We start from the raw sequence: 12592 nt of genomic DNA, 5'->3' as shown, positions 1-12592 counted from the left end.
CACTTTTAAGTTTTACCTAACATCGCTTTTTGGGTCAGTGAGAGTGAAATATTACGGGTCAAGTCAATTTAGTGGATATCAAGAAAACAGACAGGTTGGGTCCTTTCACTGGATTCTCAGTAACGATAAGTTACGAGAACAGAAACATGGTAGAATTTAAGATAATGATGAGGAAGACTGCATCAAAATCAGAATGAAGCGTCCAAATGCATCTTTGCATCCAAGTAGCTCCAAAGATGTCAATACAGCTATATGAACAAAATAAAGACAAATATCTGTTTTCTCTATAACTAAGCACCACACTTGTATGATTCCTAAAATGCAATTCAAACAAACTTATGAAAACCATCTTGCCTTTAAATGAGGATTAAGCAACGGATATCTCTACCGATATCACCCAAGTTGAAGAAAAAGAACAGACAAGGCATGGAAGAAAGTCTCAACGCCCCCACTACAACTGACATCTGGAACATGGAGAGATTTAAAACAGATAATAGAACGATATAATTAGAATCATTCGAGTAATTCTAATACTATGAATGGAACCCTCAGTAGATCCTCTGAATGATGAGCTCAGTTCACTTCAGCTTAATGGAAGATGAAGATGTTGTAGTTCACAGCAAGTTACCTTCATCAGTTGTGTTCATTCCAAGAGGACTGAACCAAGCCCTCCACATCCATTATTGTCTTCTACAGAAACCAACCAACCCTCCTCCCTCCCTTCCATTTCCAATATGGCCGACATGGGGCACTGAATGATGCAGCTTTTGAAAAGGCCCTATACACCTAAACTGACTTGTTCTGTTCAGAGAGCAGAAAGATGGAGGGAGGTGAGGAGGTAGAAACGCTCATTTCAAGAAACAAAAAGAGAGACTTTGACTTAAGGATGACAGAGAGAAAAACATTGAAACCGCTGCACACTTCCAGGAGAGGAAAGAAACAGACCACACACAAAAAAAGAATGAAATCCATTTCGTTTTTTGTTTCCTTTTTCCTTTTGTTTATGTGATTTGAGCGCAAATGAGTTTGATGTTTGCCGCCAACAAAATGGAGGATAACGCTAACCAAGTGAATGTCAAAAACAAAAAACACTATTGTAAAAGTATTTATTTATTTTATTTATGTCATAGATTTATTTAATATTAATTTGTTGATTTATATATTGTAAAGAGGAAAGATAGTGGAAAGGGAAGATGCTGACAAGAATAGAGGGGAAAGTTCTGTTGGAATATTGGAACAGCATTGAAACTGACAAAATGGCTGCTGTAGTTGAAACCAGATTGAACCGTCTTTTCCAGAGCGAGACAGAAAACAACCTCTTGTCCATTAATTCCTCAATGTTTTAGAAACCAATGCTGCAAAAATCCTTCCAGCTCCTTTTGATGTTGTGTCTTTTTTGTTGATTTGTCTTTGTTTGGTATAATGAAGATGATTTCCCATTTAAAGCAACAAAACAAAAACAAAACAGATTTTAAGAAATTAACCAAGGATAGATTTGATGCTTTGGGAATTTCTGGGATGGCAAAAAAGATTAAAATCTTCCATGAAGTAAATAAAAAATAATCTCATAGACACTTGAAAAAGCAGAGGAGAGCAGGAAAGGGTGGGGGTAGTAATCTCAGATTCCTTCCCTGTCATACTCTGCTAGAATGTTGTTACTTAAGGGTACAAAGATATGGACACACCACATAAAAACACTGACTGAGGGCCCAACCCCACGTGCAGAACACAAGCCGTATTCACACACACACGGACCCTCCGAAAACAGAAACCCTCCTGTACTTTCAGAGAAAAAAAAACGTTAAAACTGGACCTTAAAATTGGAATGCACTGTCCTAAAAGACACAAAACAAATAAAGTAGTTTCCCCCTACCATCCCTTCGCCCTTGGCCACTGACATTTCCACCCATCCCCCCTTCATTACGACCCCCCTCATACCCCTTCCCCTTGCACAGAGTACCAAAAGAAAACGCTGGTTTCGTTCTAGTCGCTCCCTAGTCCCTTGTTGTCAGTTGACATCTTGTTGTTTCATGCCACTGCCTTTAATCTCACCCTGCCTCACCATTCCTTGGCTGTGACCACGACACAGTAACTAAGACGGTAAACCACGTCCCCATCTGCCATCATCACACTTTATATCAGTCAGAGTCAACACACTGCTACCATAGCTCACAGCTGCTCGTACAGCAAACACGGCGATTCTGTAGCTAGGAGACGTAGAACAGTAGGTTATTGTAACTCTTTACTTAGCATACTCTCTGTCTATATCGGCTGTCCTGTACACTTCATTGGTGTGAAACGGCCATTTACCATGATAACAAAAAGAGTGGGAGGAAGTCTTCCTCTATTTCCTTACCTGGGGCTTGTCTCACTCCCCTTCCACACAGCAAAGAACATGATTATAGCTTGTTGAGTTGAGTACTCACCTCTCATTGTAGCTCACACCCTTCACTAAAGGACTTTTGTCAGGAATCATGTACCCATTTTCCTACTATCGTGCCGACCTGAACCGTACTCTGCAGTCTTGGATATTTTACTTTTACATTGTCCTTTCCAGCATGGTTCCAGGAACTATTGTGAATGTGTAACCAGGCTAGCCAAGCTAGTCACAAATGAAATGCTGCATGACACTACCGGAAAGCAATGTGGCCCCATAGGTGATGATGACAGTGAATGTTATTTTTTACTGCATTAATATAGGTGGCATATGAATCCAGCACCGTCCTGCACAGAATAGTAGTAGTAAGAGTTTGCATAGCCAGGAATGAGTTTGGCCGCCTTAAGATGATGCGTACGGAGGGAGGTACATGCCTGTTATATTTGCTCGACCTGTCCGTGTATGTGTCCGGTGTCTGTGTGAGTATGTATGTGCACGACCTCTCCGAGCCCTCATCCTCTCCCACGCCACATTCTAATGCTAGGTCAGAGGTCAGGGGTCATTTAAATGGGTGCGAGATGTGGCACAAGACAGTTTTACCCACGACCCCACAGTCTTTCATTCTCCATTATCCTGTGCTAAAAATGAGAGAGGGATAGTGGGAGACAGTGTTACCCCTACCGTTGTATAGGTGGGGTAGGCCTCTCCCTGCCTAGCTCTGTTGCTCCATGTCTAAAAGAGTTTGGCTTCTATTGGTTTCAATTGCTGTTGTTGAGGCCAGAGGGCCTGGACGTTGCTGTTACTGAGAGCTTTTACGCCCGGCCTTGACTCGCCTGAAAACAAAAACTAGGGGAAATACTGTCTGGAGACACAACTAGAGCGAAACCACGATGGGATGAGGGGGAGACGTTTCACCCCCATTGTGGGTGAATCTTACAACGAAATGGCCCCCTCTCTCTCCAACCACTCCAACTCCCTCCTACACCCTCATTATCGCTTTGTATATCTTCTTGAACCCCCCCCCTTCTCATCCAGATGAAAATACCTCAACCCCACCCCATCCTTATATAATCACACCCCTCCCCATGTCTCTGTCCATTGTATACAGTAAGTATGAAACCATATCTTAATTCTTTATTCACACTGTACTCACAATATGATTATTGTTGTCATCATTATTGATCATTCCAAGATTGTAAAACTGTAACCCCCCCCCATACACAGTAGAACAAAACAACATGATGAGAATGATTAAATAAGAAATGTCTATTTTTTTTTTTTTTTTTATGAAAGTGCACTATTAGGATTATTATTATTGCCTGTGATAAATAAAGAACAATAAACTACATCAGAAATTAAGAAACTGTGCCTCAATTCCTACTGTTCTATTAATTAGGATTACTGAGCATAAATTGTGCTAAACATAATCTGCATTTGTTATAATTTTGCCAAATGTAGCCTACACTGTGTAGCTACACGACAGCTCCCGGGTCTGTTTTTTGGATGTGTAAATTGATTGATGATTTACTGTATTGACTCTATTGGTAAATGCGCTTGCAAAGGGTGTTCACCGCGTGCCATATGACAAAAAAGAGGCGGTGTTGTGAGAGTGATGTCATCCATGTACGCAGTGTTACCAACTTAGCGACTTTGTCGCTATATTTAGCGAGTTTTCAGACCCCTCTAGCGACACATTTTCAAAAAAGCGACTAGCGACAAATCTAGCAACTTTTTCTGTTGTTATTGGAGACTTTTGGAGACTCTGACGTGAAAGCACGTATCGTTCTTACTCTTCTCAACGAGCAGCGGGTGCTTTGTGTCACGACTTCGGCCAAGGCTGCCTCCCCTCCTTGTTCGGGCAGGCTTCGGCGTTCGTCGTCACCGGAGTACTAACCACTGCCGCTCCAATCATCATCACAATTGTCTTGTCAATCACACACACCTGGTTCTAATCCCCTAATTAGTCTGTGTATAAGTGTTCCCTCTGCCCCCTTGTCCTTGTGGGTGATTGTTAATTGTGAGAGTATATAGCTCGGTGGAGCTACTCACAACAGTGTAATTGCCAGGGATGTTTATTTCCCCTGTGCCTGTTTCGTTGATTGCTATTGGAGCACATTTGTGTGTCAACGAAGGAATAAACTCTGTATTCGGTGAATACCCTCCTGCGCCTGACTCCTTTCACCACACTCATCACAGAATCATTCACCCGTTATGGAGTCAGCGGGAGAAGAGCGCATGCCTGGAGTCGTGGCACAGGTCCAGGAGCATTCCACGATGCTGGCCAGCTTGGGGGAAGCGATGGATCGGGTTCTTCAGGTTGTCCAACGCCTGGAGAGGAGAGGACCCGATCTGTCGAGACCAGCTGGCCAACCGGATCCAGCCATCTACACCCCAGCACCCGGAGGGATCCAGATATCCCGACCACGGGCGTTTGATGGGACGGCGGCGCTGTGCCAGGGATTCCTCCTCCAATTGGAGCTTTACTTCGCCAGCATCAGACCGGCGCCATTGGAGCGGGAGAAGGTGTCCGTCCTCGTTTCCTGCCTCTGTGGGAAAGCCCTGGAGTGGGCCAACGCGGTGTGGAACGAGGGAGGAGCCGTGTTGGAGGACTACAGGGACTTCGCTCGCCTCTTTCGGGCGGTCTTCGATCACCTGCCCAGCAAGAGGACGTCCTGGTAGGGGTCTGCCCATTTCCACCTCGGACGACTCGGATTCCGAGCCGATGGAGCTGGGTGGAGCCGCCGGCCGAGAGAGCGGAGGAGGACAGCGACAGTGCCACTCTGGTGGCACGAAGGGACAGTACACCACACGTTGTAGTCAACGTTCTTTTGGGCCGGGAGGCGGCAGGCAGGGCACTCACGCATCACCCCAGGTATCGAACACCCACACTTGTTCAGAGCCCTCTGTTGCGCACTGTACCCTACCTATCCATTTTCCCGATCACATGGTAGTTCCCCAGTGTAAGGCGCTAGTCGATTCAGGCGCAGCTGGAAACTTTATGGACAGGGCATTCGCACGCCGTCAATGCATTTTATTAGTTCCCCTCTCCATTCCTCTCCCCATCAGAGCACTCGATAGTCGACCATTAGGGTCTGGGTTTGTTACGGAAGTCACTATACCGGTGACCATGATCACCCAGGAGACTCATTGTGAGCAGGTTATTTTTTCGATTATTGAATCTCCTGCTTTCTCTGTGGTATTAGGTATCCCTTGGTTAGCACTCCACAACCCCATCTTCTCATGGCCGCAGAGGGCTCTCACGGGGTGGTCGCATGAATGTCAGGGTAGGTGTCTAGATGTTTCCGTTGGTGCAACCATGGTGGAAAGTCCAGACGGTACCTCCACCGTGCGCATTCCCCCCGAATACCTCGATTTGGCGCACGTGTTTTCCAAGACGCGTGCTACTAAATTAGCACCTCATCGGGGGGGGGGGGGTGGGGATTGAGCGATAGACCTTCGGGTAGACACTGTACCTCCCAGGAGTCATGTGTACCCCCTGTCGCAGGCTGAAACGGAGGCTATGGAAACATACGTCTCCGAGTCCCTGGGCCAGGTGTACATACGTCCCTCCACTTCACCCTCCTCCTCAAGTTTATTTTTTGTGAAGAAGAAAGACAGCAGTCTGCGCCCGTGCATTGATTATCGATCACTGAACAAGGAGACGATTAGATTTAGTTATCCTCTCCCCCTCATTCCTTCAGTGATCGAGTCAATGCATGGGGCGCGCTTCTTCACAAAGCTAGGTCTAAGGAGTGCGTACAACCTGGTGCGTGTTCGGGAAGGGGATGAGTGGAAGACGGCATTCAGCACAACCACGGGGCATTATGAATACCTGGTGATGCCCTATGGTTTGATGAATGCTCCATCCGTCTTCCAGTCCTTTGTGAACGAGGTGTTTCGGGACATGCTTGGTCACGGTGTAGTGGTCTACATCGATGACATTCTGTTGTATTCCGCTACTCGCGCCGAGCATGTGTCCCTGGTTCGCAAGGTGCTGGCCAGACTGTTTTTCCAGCAGGCCGTCTCCTTCCACGGATACCGCATTACCACCTCAGGTGTGGAGATGGAGGGAGATCGCATTTAAGCTGTGCATAATTGGCCGACTCTAACCACGGTTAAGGCGGTGCAGCGCTTCCTTGGCTTTGCCAACTACTACCGAAGGTTTATCCGGGGCTTTGGCAAGATCGCAGCTCCCATCACATCCCTGTTGAAGGGTTGGCCGTCCCGGCTCCGCTGGTCTGCTGAGGCGGTTCTGGCCTTCAGGAGACTGCGGGGTCTGTTCACCTCAGCTCCGGTACTGGCCCACCCCGATCCATCACTACCGTTCGTAGTGGAGGTGGATGCGTCCGAGGTAGGGATAGGCGCTGTCCTGTCCCAAAGCTCGGGCACGCCACCCAAGCACCACCCCTGTGCCTTTTTCTCGAAGAAGCTCAGCCCGGCGGAGCAGAACTACGACGTTGGTGATCGGGAGCTGTTGGCTGTTGTCCGAGCTTTGACCGTGTGGAGGCATTGGACGGACCACCGTAACCTGGAGTACATCCGGGCAGCGAGGAGGCTGAATCCTTGCCAGGCCAGGAGAGCCCTATTCTTCACCCGGTTTGATTTTACACTATCATACATTCCGGGTACGAAGAACAGGAAGGCAGGCGCACTGTTCCGGCTGTATGACACAGAGGAGAGGCCCAGAGACAACACCCCCATACTCCCGGCCTCCTGCATTGTGGCGCCGGTAGTATGGGCGATGGACGTGGATATAGAGCGGGCATTACGCACAGATCCATCTCCACCGCAGTGTCCAGGTGGGCTGCGGTACGTGCCTGCTCTTATCCGTGATCGTCTGATCTTCTGGACACACACGTCACCCTCCTCTGTTCACCCAGGTATCGGTCATACAGTGCGCTGCTTGAGCAGAAAGTACTGGTGGCCTACCTTGGCTAAGGACGTGAGGGTGTACGTCTCCTCCTGCTCGGTGTGTGCCCAGAGTAAGGCACCTAGGCACCTCCCAGCGGGTAAGCTACAACCGTTACCAGTTCCACAATGACCATGGTCTCACCTTAGCATTGATTTTCTGACTGATCTTCCCCTCTCCCAAGGTAACACCACCATCCTGGTCGTTGTGGACCGCTTCTCCAAATCCTGCCACCTCCTTCCTCTGCCTGGTCTCCCCATGGCCCTGCAGACTGCGGAGGCCCTGTTCACTCACATCTTCCGGCACTACGGGGTGCCAGAGCATATAGTGTCCGACCGAGGTCCCCAGTTCACGTCCAAGGTTTGGAAGGCGTTCATGGAACGTCTGGGGGTCTCGGTCAGCCTGACCTCTGGGTTCCACCCCGAGTCAAATGGGCAGGTGGAACGATTAAATCAGGATGTGGGTAGGTTCCTGCGGTCCTACTGCCAGGACCGGCCGGGGGAGTGGTCGGTGTTCTTACCATCGGCAGAATATGCCCAGAACTCTCTCCGCCACTCCTCTACTAACCTAACACCATTCCAATGTGTTTTAGATTACCAACCGGTTCTGGCACCGTGGCACCAGAGCCAGACCGAGGCTCCTGCGGTGGATGACTGGTTTCGGCGCACGGAGGAGACGTGGGACGCTGCCCACGTTCACCTCCAACGCGCTGTGCGTCGTCAGAAGGCCAACGCTGACCGTCACTGCAGTGAGGCCCCGGTCTTCGTACCGGGGGATCGGGTCTGGCTCTCAACCCGAAATCTGCCCCTCCGCCTGCCCTGCCGGAAGCTGAGCCCGCGGTTTGTGGGGCTGTTCAAAGTCCTGAGGAGAATCAACGAGGTTACGTATAGGTTGTTACTCCCCCCTGATTACCGTCCGAGGCCGGGGTTGGCGCGCTGCTGGAGCTGCGCGTCGGGGGGGGGGACTGTCATGACTTCGGCCGAGGCTGCCTCCCCTCCTTGTTCGGGCAGGCTTCGGCGTTCGTCGTCACCGGAGTACTAACCACTGCCGCCCCAATAATCATAACAATTGTCTTGTCAATCACACACACCTGGTTCTAATCCCCTAATTAGTCAGTGTATAAGTGTTCCCTCTGCCCCTTTGTCCTTGTGGGTGATTGTTAATTGTGAGAGTATATAGCTCGGTGGAGCTACTCACAACAGTGTAATTGCCAGGGATGTTTATTTCCCCTGTGCCTGTTTCGTTGATCGCTATTGGAGCGCATTTGTGTGTCAACGAAGGAATAAACTCTGTATTCGGTGAATACCCTCCTGCGCCTGACTCCTTTCACCACACTCACCACACTTTGTTACCCCCGTCCCAAAGCACTCACAGGCGGCCCAGTCCTCACGCAGCAGTCCCTCCCAGCTGCAGTCCCGTGTAGCTCAGTTGGTAGAGCATGGCGTTTGCAACGGCAGGTTCGTTTCCCACGGGGGACAAGTATGAAAAAAAAATGTATGCACTTACTAACTGTAAGTAGCTCTGGATAATAGTGTCTGCTAAAATGACTAAAATGTAAAATGAGATATTCACCCCTCCACGTCCAGACTGCAAATGAATCGCGCATGCGGGAAGCCGCCACTGGCTGATCCCACCCTGGCTTACACTCAGAGCGGGATGTAAATGTAGGGTGTTTTTTACTCACTTTTTGTCTCTCCCACGACATTATTCCTCTCTCCTACCGCGTCCATCACAATTACATGCACATGGCAAATTATGCGAATTAGGTGATGATGTCATTTAGTGACATAGCGACTTTTAGGACAGCCAATAGCTACTTTCCTTACTGAGGAGTTGGCAAGGGGGGAACGCAGGTGAATCAAGAGGGATTTTTGAAATCGTTGAAAAACAAACAAACTTCACTTGGTGTGGCAGAGGTTCGGCACTGCCGTGCTGTGAATGGGTCAGAGATGGTAGGAGATAGTGATGGAGAGGAAAGTGAAGCAAGTATGGAACATAGTGGTACAAATAAAGGATGGAGCATGGGCGGTGTGTTCAATAGGGCGATATGGGCGACGCACTGCCAAACGGGAAAAGGAAGGGTTTTTTTTCTAATCAATTATATCATGGCAACAGTAGTTCAGTGTTCACGTCTGATCTGCCAGCCACTAAATGTCCAATCAGGCTAAAGTCGTGCTTCAAATGTCCCCGCCCGTTTTGGGGCGATTTCAGTCAGGTTGAAAATCGCCCAGAAGTCTCTCATAGCCTCTAATGTAAAATATTTTTTTTTCAAATTTCTGAGCTTTCAATACATTCTCTATGGGTGTCTGAGGGCTTGCACTTACGCGCTTTCGTCATACGTAACGTAACGTAACCATGAACGGCAGACAGCAACGCTTGGACAGCGACTGGTGTAACCGACATGCACCATCTTTCGGAAAAGATTAAGAAAAATGAGCTGTCAAAGACCCACATTGATAGCTGTTTGAGATTGTCTGCTTTGGTGAGAGTGAATATTGCCACTCAACTGGATGAGGGATACAGGCTAGCTGTCCGCCGCCACAACGATGAGGTTAGCAACAGCAGAGTCGTGAACACTGTCTACGAGAATCGAGACGACCTCATAGAATGTTTTGAAGCCATCCGGACGGGTTCATTGGGTTCATTTGACCAGCCCACCGTACCAGAAGCTACAGAATAAGGACATCGATGCTGTCTTTATCAAACGTGCCCTCGACAGCTTCGCAAGCAGTGTGCAGGCCATAAGGTAAGATAAAGATTAAACAATATCATTCGATCTTTCTCAAAGCAGAGCTTTATTTGAAAATGTATGCATGAAAGGAGACTGCATTTGTGTTTGAAATTACATTATTGTCATTATATATGGCCAGTGGTGTAATCTATCTTATTTTATATACTATGTGTACTGTACAGTGGTGCTCATAAGTGTATGAACACATTCTAAAGCTGACTAAAAAGAGGAATAAAAAAATAAAAAAATCATCTTTTGGAAATTGATCTTAATGACTTAATTAAAAAAGTTGGAAAATCCAACCTTTAAGGACACCCATTTTCTTTTCTTTTTTATTCCTCTTTTTAGTCAACTTTAGCATGGGATCATAAGCTTATGAGCACCACTGTATACTGTGCTGAACATCCAGGCTATGTGAGACACAAAGGCTAACTTAAACACTAAAGACTTTATGCATCCCTGCCCATTTTAAGTGGAACTGAAGTATTTGTACTATACATGGATACATTGCATATACCTGTGCATCACATAGACAACAATACTGTACAAAGCCAACAAACACATTGGTCTGTTTGCCTTCAGGGACTCCTCTCAACAGCAGCTGCAAGAAGCAACAGGAGCCAAAAGACCCAGAACAGCTTTGAGAGAAGAGGAGAAGCAGAGGCTGCAACACCATCCTGGATCACACCAAAGAAAGGTTCTCTTTCTCTGGCCACCTTGTGAGTGCTACCTTACTGCAAGCAGACATGTTTGAAAGGTACTGCCATTCAAAAAAATAAAAAATCTGTTCATGTTCATTTTTACAAATCTATACAATTGGCCAGAATATGGTTGTTCATATTTACAAATCTATACAATTGGCCAGAATATGGTTGTTCATTTTTACAAAGCCATACATATTGTTTATGCAGTGTTGAGGAATGTGAAAGAACACCCTTGATTATTTTTACTGTGATAACTTATTTTGCTTTTGTAAGCCAACACTTTTGAGATCAGTCAATAAATGCTTCTGGTATTGACTTATATGCTGCCCCTGTCTTCATGTTGTTGCTGGACATATCTTTTTAAAAATGTGTGTAGGTCACCTAAATCATCAGAAAAATTGCCCCTCCTGAGAATTTTTTCAGGAGCCGCCACTGGGATGGAGTAAGAAAGAGAAAACAGAAAGCGGGAGAGAAAGGGAGTAGGGGTATGAAGGGGAGCGAGAGGTCTACAGAGGTAGAGAGGAGGCAGAAAAGGAAGTTTGAGGAGAGCAACCTAGCTTCCAATGCTAGCGGAAGTTCGGAGGTAGAAATTGCAGAGGAAGGGCAAGATAAGACACGAGAGGAACATGGAGGTGAGGAGGAGCATAAAGTGATTATGAAGTTTAGGGAGGAAGGGGGAGTTGGGGCGATGAGTCCGATAAGGTTGATGGCTGTGATAAAATAGTTGATTGGGGAAGTTGTCAATGCTAAAGTGTTAAGCTTGTTGGTGAGCTGTAAGAACATGGCACAGAGGGAAAAAGCTATCGGAGTGAAGCAAATAGGGAAGTGTAAGGTGGTGTCGAGCAGCTGGTCTGACCAAGCAGGGAAGCAGTGGAGTAAAGGGGTGATAACAGGAGTGCCTGTGAGTGTTAGCACTAAAGAGGTAAGGAACATTTGAGAGGAGGCGTTCTAGTGAATGTACACAGATTGCAAGCAACAAGGGGTGGAGATAGGGTAGATAGCACGTCAATGCTGTTAAATTTGAAGGACCGGGTATTGCCAAATAAGGTAACAATAGGATATATGAGTTATTATGTGAGGGCTTATGTACCGAAGCCTTTAATATGTTATAAATGCCAGAGGTTTGGGCATTTGGCAACAGTCTGTAAAGAGAAAAAGAGGTGTGCCAGGTGTAAAGGGGAGCATGATTATGGGAAGTGTGGAGATGGTGTACAACTAAAGTGCTGCAACTGTGGGGGTGCTCATAGTGTGGCATATAGTGGGTGTGAGGCTATGAAGAAGGCAGTGGAGGTGCAACAAGTGAGAGCGGAGAGAATGGTGTCATATGCTGAGGCAGTGAGGGTGGTCCAGGAGAGAAGGGTGTCATATGCTGAGGCAGTGAGGGTGGTCCAGGAGAGAAGGGTGTCATATGCTGAGGCAGCAAGGGTGGTCCAGGTCCAGGGAGATACAGGTTCAAGGGAGAGATGGGTAGGAGCATCTAGACCGGGGATTACGGGGCAGGTGGGCAGCGAGATGGTGTACATAGAAAAGAGAAAGCTGGTGACGTTCATAGCAGGAGCTATCAATAGCACTGATAAAGTAGAGTCTAAAACGGAGAGGATTAAACTAATAGTGAAAGCTGCTGGGAGACATTTGAGTATGACAGGGTTGACATGGGAAGAGGTTCGAGATGACCTGAATCAGACGATGGTGGAGTCATGTATTACTGGATCTTAGTTATGGTGGTAGTACTACAATGGAATGCTCGAAGCCTGTTGGCTAATGGGCAGGAATTCAAGCAGTTCATTGTTGATATGATAGTTAAGCCTGATGTGATTTGTGTGCAGGAAACATGGCTCAAACCGAATGTGGAGTTTGTCATACAGGGATAT

The 12592-nt window shown here is 47.3% G+C and overlaps 1 protein-coding gene across 1 annotated transcript in view; it reads right to left on the bottom strand.

Annotated features, from left to right (window-relative positions):
* LOC311138743 (NACHT, LRR and PYD domains-containing protein 12-like) overlaps nucleotides 1-12592 on the bottom strand; it is a gene marked incomplete at its 5' end in the record, with an annotated part of 452061 nt that overhangs the window by 267137 nt on the left and 172332 nt on the right. The gene's annotated exons all lie outside the window — the stretch shown is intronic.

This window comes from Coregonus lavaretus (assembly GCF_964263955.1).
Source record: "Coregonus lavaretus genome assembly, chromosome: 2".
Classification (NCBI taxonomy): Eukaryota; Metazoa; Chordata; class Actinopteri; order Salmoniformes; family Salmonidae; genus Coregonus; species Coregonus lavaretus.
Note: the sequence above shows the minus strand (reverse complement) of the source record. Positions and strands in the feature narration are given on the sequence as shown.